This window comes from Rhinopithecus roxellana, chromosome 16 (genome assembly GCF_007565055.1).
Source record: "Rhinopithecus roxellana isolate Shanxi Qingling chromosome 16, ASM756505v1, whole genome shotgun sequence".
NCBI lineage: Eukaryota > Metazoa > Chordata > Mammalia > Primates > Cercopithecidae > Rhinopithecus > Rhinopithecus roxellana.
Genome location: NC_044564.1, coordinates 36,450,642 through 36,468,244, shown reverse-complemented (window position 1 = coordinate 36,468,244; position 17,603 = coordinate 36,450,642). Strand labels below are relative to the sequence as shown.

The 17,603-nt window shown below is 43.7% G+C and overlaps 1 pseudogene; it reads right to left on the bottom strand.

The window, feature by feature from the left end:
• Positions 1-466: 466 nt before the first annotated feature.
• LOC104673730 lies at positions 467-15,779 on the bottom strand (annotated as a pseudogene).
• Between the last annotated feature and the right edge of the window lie 1,824 nt (positions 15,780-17,603).

The following is a 17,603-nucleotide window of genomic DNA, read 5'->3' as shown; positions in this document are numbered from 1 at the left end:
AATGACTTGAAATGGCTATTTTGAAGGTGAAAAGTAGTCAAATGTCAGCAATGCCGTATCAATCAATGAAAAGCTAACCAGCACTCTTGCCTACTCCACAGCCAGTTTATGTCAAAATGTCCAGACCTTTCCACAGGAGGGTGGGAACAATACCACTGAAGTGCTAAGACTCTTGTGAATTAGTTTGTTTGTTTTATGACCTGATTCAGGCTCTGGCTCCATCTCTGTTTTGCTTTGATTACCAACATGGAGGGAGTTTTGGTAGCAGCCTAAACCAAGGCAAGCAGCTGTGTCTCTAACATGAAGGGTCTGCCTATAGGTGCAATGTTTCCCAAAAGTTTCTTCCGCTTCAGAGAAGGCTTTTTGGCTCTGATTGTAAACAGTGGCTAGGCACTGACAGGCAAAATGTTCTGTTACACTGAGATGTGAAACATCACCTGTTTGGTGAAGTAATAGCCCATAACTGCTACACCTGGGCCTCTCCAGCCAGATGATTCCTCATGTCATGGGGCCAGTTGTCTTCATTGTGATCCTCGTCCCCACCACTTAGCATCTGCAGAACATCCTCAATAAGATGGCACTGCACTTCATGCTTCCCAAAATACAAGGAAGATGAAGAGTACAACTGATCCAGTCATCTGTTGGATCTGTACATTGAGTATGAAACAGAGCTCAAGCATACCTGTAAATCTGAGCCTATCCAGCCCACACGTGGTTGAATAAACTCATTGCACCTCACCATGGAGCTTCACAATGGCTATTTCTGTTGCAACAGAGGATGAAGCACATGCTCTTTCCAATCAAAAGATGTTGAGAAAGGCTCCAGGTCTCCTTGGGGATCCCAGAATCAGACTGAAGATTTGCAAGGGCCTTTGTTGACCACTGAGTCAAGCTCCCCAGAAAACTTTTATAGAGCCCTTGACCAGTGAACAACCATCAAGTCTCCAAAGATTTGGGGAATTTTCAGACTCCAGAGAAAATTCCATGGATTAAGAGGTGGGATTTTTGAAGACTTTCATAAAGAAATTCTCAAATCAAAACACACTTGAAATTATCATGAGAAGACTAATAAACAATTTTGTTCCAGTTGGTCATCCTTAATAAAAGTGATTGCAGGTGAGCATTGGGTTGAACCAAGACCATTTTCTTCCATTGTTGCCATTCTGATTTCAAATTGCACCTTGCTGCTTTATATCCTCTTCAGTTCTATCTTGCACCAGATACAGGCAGAATAGAAAGAAAATGGGTTTTAACAAAACCCATTTGTGCCAACTTGAATAGTAAACACCTGTCTGAGGAAAATCTCAAGCTTCCTCTAAGATTTCAGTAGCGTTCTCCAGTTCATAGGCAGGTTGTGTGTCTTCAGTATGTGACCAATTGTTGTTTGGGAAACAAGATGTCTTTTCCACTGGAAACCCTGCACCAAATTCTGCATTTTCTCAGTCTTTCCCTTATAATCCATCCTTCCCAGTGCACTGAAACATGAGACACACTATATAATCAATGAACAATTCATAGGTGGCATAAAATGCCTTGCAGATACACAGTACTTTAATTTCTGACACATCCCCATGTAGTAGATAATGAATATACTACTATTTATATTTTTCTATTCGAAGATCAGAAGCACAGACTGTCCATATTACTTGACCAAGGGCACACAAGTAACTTTCCTTTTGTGTTTCAATTATACAATTGCTTCATGATTCTTTCTTCACATGGTTGTTGTGAGGCGTGAATGGAATCAAATCAAGCCTGTGTGGAAAGTGCATGGGATGTAGGTTCTTAATGTAGGGTGTTCTTAATGCAGGATGACTATTGTTAGCATCTATTATTTGTGGTAATGATCATAATGATGATTAACGTGGTGGAGAAATAATAATAACTTTAATTAATGATAATAATAAAGTTGAAATTGAACTCTTCCTGCAAAGGACATGGAAATTACAGCAACAAATTACATCACATTTTGCCTATAAAATGAGTTAATTAGTAAGTTGTGAAGAAATGCATATGCTAATTCACTACAGGTAGGAGCACACAATGAAATCACATTTTTTCAGCAAGTAGATGCATTTCAAAAAATTAGTTTTATAGTACTATTTGCACATCTCTATAAAGATACACATGCAAAGATATAAAGTACAGTATTATTTGTACATGAAACATAAAAAAGTTGAAATACTCATCAATAAGAGAAAAGGAGATTGTTAAATCATTTACAATAGGGTCAACAATGGAAACTCTGAATGTATTGACAAAGAAAGATGTCCATGGTACAGTATTTAGATCTAAAATAGAAGAGTTTCGCAGTAGCTCACTCCTGTAATCCAAGCACTTTGGGAGGCCAAGGCGGGAAGATCACATGAGGCCAGGAGTTGAGTCTGTGGTGAGCCATGGTTGCACCACTGCATTCCAGCTTGAATGAAAGAGCAAAACCATAATTCAAAAACTACAAGTAAACAAAAAAAAGAAGAGTTTATATTCCTTGATGCCACTTATGATCCTACACATTTTGCTATAACTTTTGATGGCAGACAGAAGATGGATTCTTCACTCATTCTGTTAACATGGATGTTGTGCTTCCTGAGAAAGAACACTAAAGTGGTGATAGTGTTTGAATTGACACTTCAAAAGCTGCAGATTTCTAATAGCTGCACCGCTCTTGTGGAGACCTGTTCTCCCTGAGTGGGAACATCAGCCCTTGATTTGGAGCTCTCCATCAGGACTCATTGTGCTGGCGCCTGCAGTTCCACAGTGCAGTGATGTAACTTCTTGGAAATGGAGACCGGACACCAGGTTACCACAGGGTGAGCTAGAGCAGAGCCAGATGACAGATGGTGAGCCCTCCTGATTAGGACAGAAACCCTTGAGTCAGTGAGGCACATTCCATCAATGATGAAGGCACCAGGTAGCCCTGGTCAAATGTCTTTTGAGACAATGTGTGAACTTCTATGTAAAGTCTTTCAAGACTTCTTTTTTCTTGTGAAATCTGGAGAAGAGGAGGTAGCCACACTTTCTCAGATTCCCTCTATTAGGGGGATGGAATGGCGACGTGGAAACCTCACCACTCAGGGACCCACAGATGAAAAAACTGCCCAGAACATTCGTTCAATCGGGAGGAAAGGAGGTGCAAAGTTTATACGTCATTCAAAGGGGAAATTGATTCCCACCTACCGCCCAATTTGACTGTAAGCTCCCCCAGCACAGGGGATGTCTCAGTGTTGGTTCATCATTGATTCCTCAGCACAAGACCTGACTTAAAGAGACTCAATAAAATTTTTCAGAATGAATGAATGAAAAAACACTGTTGCCTGAATTCAGCCATGGTGCTACCATGATCACAAATTCCCTGCCCTTTCCACCCCAGCATTTCATCCCCTATTCCAGGGTGGAACAGAGTGGAGACTGCAGAGGAGGAAATGGGGTCAACACCCAGTTCCACAGCTCTGGCTAAGGGCTAGCGGTTAGGGCAAGGCTTAATCATTCAAAACCTGGTCTCCTCCATCAATGTCAAATGAATCAGGCCTAAACTGATCAAGACCCTCTGCCTCACCCCTACCCCCTCTTCTCTAGTGGAATTGGGAGAATATTTGACAGTTCTATTACCCTTCTCGCAAGACTTCAAATTCGTTCATGGTCCCATGTAGAATTCCCAGATAAGAAAGCTTTTGAGGACAATGAAGGTAAGAAAGGGAAGAAACCTGGCAGGAGACCGTCCTGAATGAGAGGGAATCAGGTCTTTTGGTTTATGATATTTGTGGGTATTTCCCTGAATCGAGTTAAACACTTCTCTAGTGCATTACAGTAGGATTTTAGATGAGTAGGAATGGTCAAACAATAAACATGGTCGGTATACAGTATCTCAACCTCAACAGCGTTTGTTGCAGCATTTGTGTGCCTTTGGATTTAATGTCATTTCTCAAGAATATGTCCATTTCTGAGAGAGGATTCATGAATATGACTGGTATATTAATATGCATATTATCTCAATTAATTCTTAACACAACCTTATGAGGCCACTGGAATTATTTACATTTTATAGTAAATAAAACCAAGGCTTGGAGATGGTATGTCATTAGCCAAAAGTTTATGCTTACCAAAGATGAGGATGAAATTATCTACATTCCAAAGCCAATATAAATTGGACAGCACATTGGATCAAAGTATACTGATGTTGCTTCTATTGGTTTCTCATTTTTCCACTGAATCCTTTAATGCAGACAGGACTGTAATGTAGAAAGGTTTTAAAATAGAAGCTTTCAAATATTCTGTAATTTTAGTTATCAAAGTTTAGTATTTCCAATAAAATACTATTTTCACTATCTTATCCATCTCAATCAAAATCATAAATTAGAAACAAGGCATACATAATTTTCACTTCTACAATCCAAAAGAAAAACCGAAGAAGTAAAACAGAAATGAAAGTTCAGACAAGTATCCAATTTTCTTGCCTTTCATCAGTTATGTGGGAAGGTAAAACGGCATAGCCACTGTGGATAGCAATCTGGTAGTTTCTTCAAAAGTTACACATACCAATTCCCCTCCTATGACTATACCCAAGAAATTGATAAACATATGTTAATGCAAAAATGTATGCACAGGTGTTCCTAGCACATTATTCATTATAGCCAGAAAAGTGAAAGCAATCAAATGTTCATCAATTGATGAATGGATTAATATTCATACAATGGAATACATACAGTGTATTCATGCCATGCAGTATTTTCAGCCAGGAATGAAGTACTGATACATGTTATAATATGAACAAGCCCTGAAAACATGATGCTAAATAAAAGCAGCCAGACACAAAAGATCACATATTTTATGACTCCGGTTACATGAAAGGCCCAGAATAGAGAAATCTATAGAAGCAGAAAATAGATTATGCAAATGAAGGCAGAGGGAATTGAACCTAACTGTGGGCTATGGTTTGAATTTTTTCTCCTAAATTCATGTTGAAATTTAATCCCCATATGGCAGCATTGAAAGATGGGCCATTTTAGGGATGATAGGATCATGAGGGCTCTGTCCTCAAGAATGGATTAATCCATTCGTGGGTTAATAGATTAATGGGTTATCATGGGAATGAAACTGGTATGTTAATAAGAAGAGAAAAACAGAGCTGAGCTAGCATGTTAGCACACTCAGCCCCTTCACCATGTGATGACCTGTGCCACCTTGGGACTCAGAGTCCCCACCAGCAAGAAGGCTCTCACCAGATGCACCTCTTGTGACCTTGGACTTTCCAGTCTCCAGAGCTGTAAGAAATAAATTTTGTTTCGTTAGGAAAGACCCAGTGTCAGATATTCTGCTGTAAGCAACAGAAAACAGACTCAGACACTGATTAATAAATACAGGACTTATTTTTGGGGTGAGGAAAATGTTCTGGAGTTAGATGTGGTAATAGTTGCTTAAGATAATGAATACACTAAAAACCACCAAATACTTTAAGATGATGAGTTTTATGTTACAGTAAAGTATATCTCAACAAAATAACGATATATACGGACATGAACTGCATAATGACATGTCAGTCAAGGACAGACTACATACATCATGGCCAGTGGTGGTCACATAAGATTATAATGAAGCTGAAAACTGCCTATCACCTACTGGCATCATACCTGTGGAAACATTTAGTGCTGCTTACGTATTTGTGGTGATGCTGGTGTAATGTGCTGCCAGTCATATAAAAGTCTAGCACATACAATTGTGTACATCATATAATACTTGATAATGATAATGCACAACTATGCTATTGGTTTATGTATTTACTGTACTAGACTTTTTATTCTTATTTTAAAGTATACTCCTGCCTGTAAAAAGAAAATTTTAGATATAAAACCACCTGAGGCAGTTCCTTCAGGAGGGATTCTAGAAGAAGGCACTATTATCACAGGAGATGACAGCTCCCTGCGTGTTACTGCCCCTGAAGCCCTTCCAGTTCAATAAGATGTGCAGGTGGAAGACGGTAATACGGATGACCCTAACCCTGTATAGGCCCAGGCTAATGTGCATTTGTGTCTCAGTTTGTAACTAAAAAGCTGAAAAAGTAGAAATAAAAATTTAAAATTATAACAATAGAAAAGCTATAATAGAATAAGAATATACAGAGAAATTTTTTTTGTGGGGGTGGGGATGGAGTCTCGCTCTATCACCCAGGCTGTGGTGCAATCTCAGCTCACTGCAACCTCCACCAACCTGGTTCAAGCAATTCCTATGCCTCAGCCTCCCGAGTAGCTGGGATTACAAGGGCATGCCACCATGCCCGGCTAATTTTTTTTTTTGTATTTTTAGTAGAGACAGAGTTTCACCATGCTGGCCAGACAGGTCACGAATTTCTGACCTCAGGCAATCCGCCTGCCTTGGCCTCCCAAAGTGCTGGGATTACAGGCATAAGCCACCACGCCTGGTCAAAACTATTTTTATAATTTTAGTATAGTCTAAGTATACAGTATATAGTTTACAGTAATGTCCTAGGCCTACACGTTTACTTCACTCACTCACTCAGTCACTGACTCATCCAAGGCAACTTCCAGTCCTGCAAGTTCCATTCATGGCAAGTGCCCAATACAGGTACATCATTGTTTATCTTTCAGACTGTGTTTTATTGTACCTTTTCCATGTCTACATATGTCTAAAGGCATAAATACACAGTATTGTGTTACAATTGCCTACAGTATTCAGGACAGTCACACGCTGTGCAGGCTTGTGGCCTACCATTTAGCCTGAATGTGTAGAAGGCTCTACCATCTAGATTTGTGTAAGTTCACTCTATGATAGTCACACAACAGTGAGATGACCTCATGATGCATTTCTCAGAACATATCCCCGTTGTTACGTGACAAATGACTGTATTTTTTTAAAAATACACATTAGGTGAAAATCAGTCTCTGTGTCAGTTTGGCGAGTGGTGAAGACAGAAGCTTCTGTGCTGTGAGAGGCTCAGCTTGCAGATGCACCTGCCCTGGGGGTTGCTTGCAAAGGAAAGTCATCTCCCTTTGTGAGTTCCTGCAACTCCTGGAAATTGAAGCATTACTAGAAGAGATCCCTGCCATGATGGTGATGATGGCGATGATAGGAATAGCTAAATAACTCTTAGGTACAGGCACTGTTCTGGGCATTTCACACATGCTCTTCGTGTCATCTTCACAACAAACCTATGGCAGTGGTTCTCAAACTTCAGCAGGCATCAGAATCACCCGGAGGCTCCTGAAGGCTCAGATTGCAGGGCCCATTCTGTGAGTTTTTCATTCAGTAGGTCTGAGACAGGGTTCCATAATTTGCTTTTCAAACAAATTCCAAAATAGTACAGGTGCTACTGGTCAGAGAACCACCTTGGAGAACCACTGCCCTAGGAGATGAGGGCTCTTCTATGCCCCATTTTACAGGTGAGGTGGAAGACACTTCTTTCTTCCTCCAACTCCACCAAACCATGGACAATTAATTCCTTGATGACATTGTCCTCTAGGTCTAAAGGTCCCCAACCCTTGGGCCGTGGACCCCTACTGGTCCATGGTCTGTTAGGAACTGGGCCACGCAGCAGGAGGTGCCTGGCGGACAAGAAAGTATGACCGCCTTAGCTCCGCCTCCTGTCACACCAGCTGCAGCATTAGATTCTCATAGGAGCATGAACCCTATTGTGAACTGCTCATTGGAGGGATCTAGGTTTTGCACTCCTTAGGAGAATCTCAGTAATGCCTGATGAGCTGAGGTGGAACAGTTTCATCCTGAAACCATCCCCCCAATCTGCAGAAAAATCGTCTTCCACAAAACCAGTCCCTGGTGCCAAAAAGGTTGGGGACCGCTGCTCTAGATTCATACAGTAGCTTTTTAGATTGGGTCCTGCAATTTAAAAACCTTTTCCTCTCTCTTCAGTCTTCACTTTCTGGACCATTGTCAAGTCAGAAATTCTGTTCGGGAGATCTAAGGCTGAACACCGAGTCTTTTTTTGATTTGCATTCCTGTTGTTAAAATCCATAGTCTGTGAGATAACAATACCCCTGGCGATAGAGGGGAAATGTCCCTGTAAAGAGAACAAAAAAAGATTTTTAAAAAATGCATCACTCCCCTTGCATTATATACACCACAGGTCTGCAGGTATAGGGCAGGGGTCAGAATCTGATACTCTACTCTCCCTTCCATCCCACCTGCTCCAGCACCTGCTGCAGGTGAAATAACTCAGATGTGGGGAAATCTTCTGCTAGAGAAAGGGGTGGCTGGTGGTTCCTACCAACCTGAAATAATCAAAAAGCCAGAATCTAGTTAAAGAAAGATTGAGGATTCCAGCCAGGAACACACTTCCAAGTTTCTTTGGGGAGTGCTCAAGAGAACAAAAGAGAGGCCTGAGTTTTTAAAGAAAAACAAAAGGTTTAATCAGGAGAGTGAGCAATTACAAAAGTTGTTCGTCGGGAATTCTCATTGGTTTACAGAAGTAATGTTAGTTAGTGACTGGCTACACATTCCAGAACTATAGAGTGTGTGTTGTTTTATGGCTACTTGGCATCAGTTAATCTAGAGCCTGCAGAGCAAGTGTCTTCAAGAGATAATTATTTGGCTTAAGGTGGAGTGGGACATGACTGCTATTACATTTTAAATGCCTTTCTGGGCCTAATCATTTAAAGGGACTCTCGTTCATTGGGTAAAACTCAATGGAGAGTCACAGAAAACAGGAAGTGCTTTTGAGGAAGTTTTGAATGGAAGCAGGAGGTGAGAGTTGGGAACTGTGTGTTGGGGAATGACCTCCCAACTGGGTCCCTTGGGAGGGGTGTGGTGTCTTGGTTGCTGCTCCTGTGAACTGTAGAGAAGGTCATGTTTAGCATAAATCATTCCCTGCAGTGCTCCTGCAAAATCCTAATGACTACCAGCCCTCAGTACCAAGGTCCCATACACCCCTGCGGCACTGCATTCCGGTTTGTCCGGTGTTCCACCTCCTGAGATCAAATCCTGGCTTCCTCACTGACTAGCCCTGTGCCCTTGGGCAAGCTCCGTAACCTCTCTAACCTCAGTGTGCTCATCTGTAAAATGGGGATGAGGGTTATCCTGATGATCAAATGCCATAATACATGACAAGGCGAATGCGGTGCTTGGCACGTAAGTAAGCAGTGTGTTCCCAGTTGACCACTGGTTTCAAGAAGACAAAAACAGGTACAGTGAGATTTTGGGTGAGTCTTTGGGGGTTCACCACCACCTGTTTTTCTTGTTTATCTATATTTTTGTTTTTTATAATGCTTACTTGTTTTACTTGATTTCTTTTACATAAAAATTATTGAGAAGCAACAGACAAAACAGCTGGAAGGACAAAGGGTAAGGTCCTCTGAGAATGGTTGAAAACAGCCGCGAGCAAGTTACTCATTGGAAGCACTAATTGGAGGAAACCAAGCCACCGCAACAGCAGGCTTACTGCTCTAGGGCAAGGTGGAGGGAATGGGGGACATTATTGGTTATAAACCAGAGAGCTAGTGGGTTAATTGCTCTATCTGGTAAACACTTACAGAGTCTGCATTTGTATAACAAATCAATGGCTTTTCATCAAATTATGAACAGGTGAGGACACAGAGACTGGAGTTTGAGGGCAAATGTTCACTCATGTCTGTTCCACACACAGTTTACCAGGACTTAACAACAACGGTCAGTCCAAGAAAGTGATTTTTGATGTGCTTTTTACGTTTCTGAGAATATGCAAGAGAAGGGGAAGAACAAAAGTTTCCTAGGTGGGCCACTGGTTGGCAAGCTTACATTTTAGCCAGAGATTATGCCCACCATTGATCTATTTCAGTGTGTCCCCACATATATGGAGCTCAACACACAGAAACAACAAGAGAGTAAGCAATGATCATGGGAACTGGTTTGGCTGACAAACCCCAAGGGCATAGAAGTATAGAAGTTCCTTAATCCTACATCAAAGCATAGAAGAGTGCTCACCACAGGCAGTGTGCTGACATGGCTCCAGGTCATGTTTATGGCCCTGCATCCCTAATCTGTCCATCTCTGCTTTAAGACTTCAGGTGAACAGTGCCCCCACCCTCCCCCCTCAACCCTGCCCCACCTCCCCCCCTCCCCGCCCCTCCGCGCCCCCACCCCCGCCAGGTCTCAAGGGCTTGTCACATGCCCTGTTACTTTCCTGTGTTTTCTGACCATTCTATCTAAAATCTTCAGTGACATATCTTACAATATTATCTCAGAAAGAGTGTTTCAGTGATACCGGGGCACACTAATCTTCTAAAACATCTTTAAGATGAATAATACCAGTGTAGGAGTAAAGGGAAAACTTTTCCTTCACCCTCCCAAGCTTCACTAAAAAGTCAACTCACACAAGGCATTAATGAGTTTAATTAGTTAGATTAATTAATTAGAGAAAAGGCATTCAAATTTGTTTAACATGTATACGCGGAGACTTCAGAATGAAGATGCAACTCCCCAGTGGGATGCAGAAGCTTATATACTCTCTGGAGGTTACAAAGTCAGGGCCTGGATCCTGGAAAAACAGGTTATGGGAGGGGGCAGAAGAGGATTTCTGCTGAGGGGCAATAAATGATGGCCAGGGAGAGTTGATGGGCTTCAAGAACATACAGTGGTCTGGGACAAAGTCTGTTGGGCCCGCAGGGCAGACAGGGGTTTGTGACAAAACTTCGTCCAGGTTTGTCGACAGACTTCAGTTTCTTTCCTCTTAACATGAGCCCAGTTAATGAAAGCTCGGAGAGGGAAGCAGAGGTAATTATTTTCCTCTTTGGTAGGTCCGGACTTTAGGCAGATAAGGCAGCTTCAGAGAACAAATTTACCCCACAATTTGAGAGGCCATTTCTTTTTCATTCTTTCTTAGAATTTTCATCTCTCTTTTTACATTGTCCATGTGTTCTCACTTGTTAATTTTTCCATTAACCCTTAGCATAGTAATCATAGCTATTTTAAGTTCCTGGTTTGATTGCTCTGACACCCATGACATACCTGATTCTTGTTCTGAGGCTTGTTCTGTCTCTTCAAGTTGTGCTTTTGTTAATGGTGGAGGATGTCCAGGTTCTTGGTGTCTTCAACAAAGAATTGGACAAAACCCACAAACGAAGCAAGGAAGGAACAAAGGGTTTTATTGAAAATAATAGTACACTCCACAGTGTGGGAGCAGGCCTGAGCATAGGGGCTCAAAGGCCCTGTTACAGATTTGGGGGAGTGCAAATACCCTCTAGAGGATTCCATTGGTTACTTGGCATATGCCCTGTGCAAATGGAGAGGATGAAGTAAAGTTACAAAGTCATTTACTTGATCTATACCCTATGGAGAGGATATTTCCTGTCATAGCTAAAGTGTGAATCGGCCTTATGTTTTCTGCCTCCAGACCCTACTTTCCTACCTCACTTTTGGCCTTTGAGAATGCCTTGTAATTTTCTTTTGAAAGAGAAACTTGAGGTACGGTGAAAGAAGCTCTGATAAATGACCCTTTAGGAAAGTGGTGGTGTGGTTTAGAGGGAGGAGAAGCACTCCTTAGTCCTGTGAGTTGCAGTTTTTTAACAAATCTGTGTCCCTACACTATGGAATTCACAAGTGCCTCTCAGTTTTTCCCTCCTTAGACAGAAGAGAGAGGCCAAAGTGGGCTGTTGTTTGGTGCTACCCTTCTCCACCTGGAAGGCTAAAGCAGGCTGGAGTTGGGTATTTCCTCGCTCAGGTCGGTTAAGCTTTGATAAAACCCAAATAGGTTAGAGTTTGGTAAAACAGTGTCTCTTGAGTGTAGGCCTTATTAAGGAGAACAGAATGCTCTGGCAGATTCCAAAATTGTTACTTTTTCCGTCCCCAGCAGGAATCATAAGGGAATTCTCAGGTTTTCACTTTGAGAGCCTGGTGGAGCTACTGAAGCTATAAAACCTGAGGGCACTCCCAGGACCGAAGCCAGGACCAAAGCCAGGACCGAACCCAGGGCTGAGTTTTAATGCTGCGATTTGTCCACAACCTGACTCTGGCAATTTGTCAGTTACAGCTTGGTTTTTCTTAGGAGGCACTTGTTCCTGCAGAGGCCTCTGGCCATGGTCTCCGCTCCTGTGAGTTGCGATTCTCGGTATTCCTTTCTCTTTCCAGGTATTAGGGCAGTGGTTTGCTTCATGACTTCGCTTGTCTTAGGGATCTAAGAAGAGTTGTTGATTTTAAAATTTATTCAGGTTTTTATTTGTTAGTAGATGGTTACAACTTCCAAACTCCTTCCATGCTGTAATGGAAACAGGAAGTCACTGCTGGAATCTTTTTTCAGAATTACAGACACAAAGCCAAGAATTTAGTCTTATTTTTTACCTATATTGGACACCCCTGAGTGCTCGGTGATTCGCAGTTTGTGCTGCTCTTGAATGTGACTGAAGAGGAAAGAATATAAAGCGCCAGGGAAAGAGCGCTTCTGTTCAGAGCTCAACATACTGCCCCGGGTTGGGGTGAGGGGAGTGTGTGTGGTTGTGGGGAGTGGGGCAGCGGAAGGGAGCAAGTGTTCTGGAGTTCTGAGCAGAGCCACTGCTCTGCATCCTCACTAAAGCAGTCTCATCAGAACACTGTCCTGGTTTATCTCCTCGTTGTCCATCCCTCCTTTAGCCCTTAGCAAAGCCCCCTCCCTGTTTCTCTTGGCTGGGAATGGTAAGTTGGAGCCAACAGCCACCATCCTCTGAGAGATTCTGTGTGACTGAGATGAGCGTGGAGTGTCCTGGAGTCCAGCTGGGCAGTGGTGCTTCCTCAGGCCTGTGCTGTGTGATGGACCCGCTGAGCAGCGTCCGCACAGATCTCAGGAACATCAGTCCCCAAATGAGAGACTCGCCTTTATCAAGTTATCTGAGGACCCTCTGTTTCTCCCCCTCTTCCTCCTCCTTCTTCTCCTCTATCAATTCTTTAACTTTTTTCTTGAACTACATACTTTCTGAATCTGTTATCTCATGAAAATAATGAATGCTCGTTACTTAAAAATTGAAATAATACTGCACAAAGAGAAACTGCCCCCTCATGCCCTGTCCAACATATGACAGCTATGAACTATTGAAATCGAGATCAGATGCTACTTGCTTAGACCGGCCCTGACCCCTAGAGGGAAGCACCTTCCTAGTGTGTGCCCTGACTGTCCCCGGCTCCCTTTAGAGCCTGCGCAGTGCTGCACTTGCCCGTGGATTTGTGCCAGGTTTTGATTTGCTTGTTTACGTGGGAATATGAGGTCCAGAGGAAGAAGCTGTGAGTATATGCTTCATTTGTATGTCCTCAAGGCCAGCACAGCACCATCTCATAGGAGATGCCCAATAAAGACTTAAGCATAAACATGAAAAAAGCCTTTAAATGTACGAATTATGATTTTTGTTTTGTTTTGTTTTGAGATGGAGTGCATCACCCAAGCTGGAGTACAGTTACTCGATCTCGGCTCACTGCAACCTCCGCCTCCTGGGTTCAAGTGATTCTCCTGTCTCAGACTCGTGAGTAGCTGGGGTTACAGGCACATGCCACCACGCCTGGCTAAGTTTTGTATTTTTAGTAGAGACAGGGCTTCGCCATGTTGGCCAGGCTGGTCTTGAACTCCTGACCTCAGGTGATCCATCCACAAACAGTAAAACTTTGACAACAGCTCATATATCTGGATACTATGAACTGCAAGTTGTTCTACACACTGCTAAAGCAAAGAGGTCAATCACCTCTTGGCTTTCCTGGGGAGATGGGAGGTCTGAATCTGACACTATATTACCTGATCCTTCACAGGAGTCACAAAGCCTTTCTGTCTCCAAAGTGCTGGGATTACAGGTGTGAGCCACTACACCAAGCCATAAATAACAATTTATAAAGAGTTATGAAGTATGTACATTCATGGGCACATTAAGCATAACCCCATGAATGCAAGTACTTAGCCGGGCATGGTGGTGGGCACCTATAATCCCAGCTACTCAGGAGGCTGAAGCAGGAGAATCGCTTGAACCCAGGAGGCGGAGGTTGCAGTGAGCTGAGATTGTGCCATTGCACTCCAGCCTGGGAGACAAGAGTGAGACTTCATCTCAAAAAAGAAAGAAAGAGAAAGGAAGGAAGGAAGGAAGGAAGGAAGGAAGGAAGGAAGGAAGGAAGGAAGGAAGGGAGGGAGGGAGGGAGGGAGGGAGGGAGGGAGGGAGGGAGGGAGAGAGGGAGGGAGAGAGGGAGGGAGGGAGGGAGGGAAAGAAAGAAAGGAAAGAAAGAAAGGAAAGAAAAGAAGGAGAGAGAGAGAAAGAGAAAAAGAGAGAAAGAAAGAAAGAGAGAAAGATTGCATATATAAAATAAACTATGTGAAATCTACAAACCCATATATTTACATTGAATATTTTGTACCAAATAGTCCATCCTGCTTGTATGTCATGGTGGTTTTCAATTTTTCTTCCTCAGCGTCTACAAAGAAAAACTCTTACCTTCTTTTTTTTATAGGACCAGAAGGAATCAAGAAGTCCGTAAGCAACAGGAGAGATGGGTCCCACAGTTGCCACAGCCGTCATTAGGGCCTTCTCTTCCATAGGGAGTATTTGCATGTACCCAGTGTCATTAGTAGCAGAATACTTAGGATTGTACCTACAGGCTTCTTCCTTTTAAAAGTAAAGGGGGAAGAGACTTGATTACCACCATCCTCCCTCTGGACAACATGAGTTAGAACCACAATGCTCAGCACTTTGCAGCTTAGGATTTACCAGGAAATGAAGTGCTGTTGGTTGAGTTGAAACTAAACATTAGCTCAAGTCTCTTGAATGAGACCCTTAGGCTTATGATCCACCAGAAATTTTTTCACGATGGAGAAAAGTGTATTATATGTAAAATAGTTTGTATATTCTCGATGTTACTATGTTTGGCTCTTCTCTATGTTATACGTTCCTGCTGACACATAGCAAGAACAGCTGTGTGTTAACCACATAATCATAGAACTGTGCAAAGGCTAATAATTTATAATGACAGCACTGACAGTTTGCAGATATAGATTCTACCATCTCAAATGTGAGTTCTGAAAAAAGTGTCTGTTACCTCTGAAAGTGCTCCACTTTCTAAAAGCAGAGCTGGAATGACAGCAAGAGAAAGAACTCCACTGACCTTTCTTTCATATGGATAGGATTCCTCAGAGTCCAGGCCTCCATTGTCGGCAACATACTGGAAGCAAAATAATGGTTCTCCAAAAACGCAGCCAACATTGCCTTGAAACCTAGAGCAGTCCACCAGGTCTGCACACTCAGTAAAACTAGTTTCTCAGTTTTCCGAACACCTGTCCTTCCAGAGCCCCAGCTGTACTAAAAGTATAAGAAGATGCACACTTACCCGGAAAAAAGAAGAAAAAAGCTGTCATTCACAAAGCAAACAGCAAAACTTTGACAACAGCTCATATATCTGAATACTATGAACCGCAAGTTGTTCTACACGCCACTAAAGCAAAGAGGTTGATCACCTCTCGGCTTTCCTGGGGAGATGGGAGGTCTGAATCTGACACTATCTTACCTGATCCTTCACAGGAGTCACATAGCTTTTCTGTCTCCAATCCACAGATTTGGGGATATCATGAAACAGAGGTTCCTGGAACACTTTCCCCTTCCTGTGCTTCTGGTATTGGAAGCCATTCACCACCCGCCTGAATTCTTCACTGGTCTTCAAGGAAAAGGAAATAAAACGTTGAAAAGCAAGAGATTACTTTAGTAAAGAACCGAGGGGAGGAAACGCAGAGTCCACACAGCAGTCCACAGCACACTCACCATGTCTCCAAAGGCACTCATGGCCACTGTGAAGCTGTGTTTCCCTTGACTGTATTCCTGATTGTGCTGCTCGGTCATCTTCATGTTCTTCTCCCACACTGCTCTCCTCCACCCTTCTTCATTCTTGAGGCAAACATGTAACTGAATGCTCTTTATTTCTACCTAAAACCCAACTCATGCTCACCAAGTGAATCTGCAGACAGACACAGGAAAGAAACCATGGCCAGGGAAGGCTTGACGCCTCTGGGAGCTGTTCTCCAAGCCAAAAAATGACAGGAGCATATGCCCATATCATGCTCATAATCGGCGCCATTAGGTTATTGCATTAGGTTATTGGTAAGAGCTGGCCTCTAGCAGCTACTCTCTGGCTATAATCTCCCAACATCAAGGACCATTCTCTCAGGAATCCCTTTGGATGGTTTCAGGTGCCACCAACCATGCCATATAATCTCTTGTGCTTTGCCTTCCACTGGTTCCACTGTGCATCTAAGCTGTTAGAGTAGCTGAGGCTAATCTCAGGCAAAAGGCAACCAGGAGAAGTGAGGGATTCATGTTTCAAAACCTAGGAAGGGAAAAGAAATGAGGATCTGATTAGACCAATCCTAAAAACCCACCTTACTGCCCCCTGAGAAACTAGAACCACCACGGTAGAATAAAAATATTTAAGCATCTACCTAAGGACTGTGGAAGAGGCCAGGGATCTGGTTGGAGAAACACAGGGCAAGTGGAGGTATTGGATGGACTCACCAAAATGAAATGCAGCCTGTCCAGAGCTGTAGGAGCTGAAACAGTTTGTGCGATGATAATTTAGGTTATGAGAAAAATATGAAGGTACCTCGTGTGTGAGAAGGTAAAGGCAACAACTGGGAAACCAACTGATCTAGGTTTTGTACCAATTGTACTGAGGTCATCCAGGCAAAACCTCACCAATGGAGACTTCTAATCCCAAGTAGGGATAAAGGGATCCCCAATAATTGGGAGGTGAGTTCACACCTTGTTTTTGGCTAATACACAGCAGGAGGTGAGCTATGTTTTCCAACCTCCCCTTCTTGCAGGAAACCTTTCTGGAATGCCTTCCCAGGAGACAGTGGGAAGGAGAGTACACACTGCTCCCGCAGCCCTACATGTCATGTCGCCAGTGCTGCCAAAACCTCATCTGCCTCTCCAAAACCAGGGCTCTGGGCTGGGGTCCCAGGCTAGGTCCCACGCTGCTTGCCCCCACCCTCTGCTCAGGATCACTGTGGCCACGGGACGTGTGCGGTGGTGCAAGAAGCAAGGCGCATCTTCACCCGACTCGCAGGGGTTGAGCTTCCCTGTCCTGCCCCACCAGCCTTAGGAACACCATAACTCAGCACCCCAGAAATGCGCCCACTCACAGAGCGGAGGTACTCGCCGGGCACCGGGGTGGCCTCTGTCCCATCTGTACAGGCACAGTCAGGCAAGTGCAGGGTCCAGGGGTCTTCAGTCCTCTGCGGCCGCCTCAAGTTTGCTAGTTTGACCTCTAAAGTCCCCCACCAGGATGCCACCCAGGCGGCTCTGTCCCCACCGCCTGCCGCACTGCGATTGGCTGCGCCGCCTCTGGGCGTAGCCTCAGGGCACCGGGACGCAGCACGATGCAGCTCAGTCCCAACCTGTCGCAGGGAGCGGCGCGCCTGCCTGGTGGACCCGAGGCAGGCGTGGGGGGCGGGAAGCCGGAGCTGCGCGATCCAGGGGCTGCTGAGTGGAAGGTCGGAAGTCTCCCTCTGAGGTTCAGATCAACCAAGTACCCGACTTAATGCGCTGGGCGAGTGATTCATGAAAAGAAGTTTAAAGCTAGCCCTGTGTGGATTACCAGCCCAACTCTGCTTTTCTTTAGTCCTAGTTTTTGACTAAAGTCTCCTGCAGGGCTGAGATTTACTCTAGTTCAGT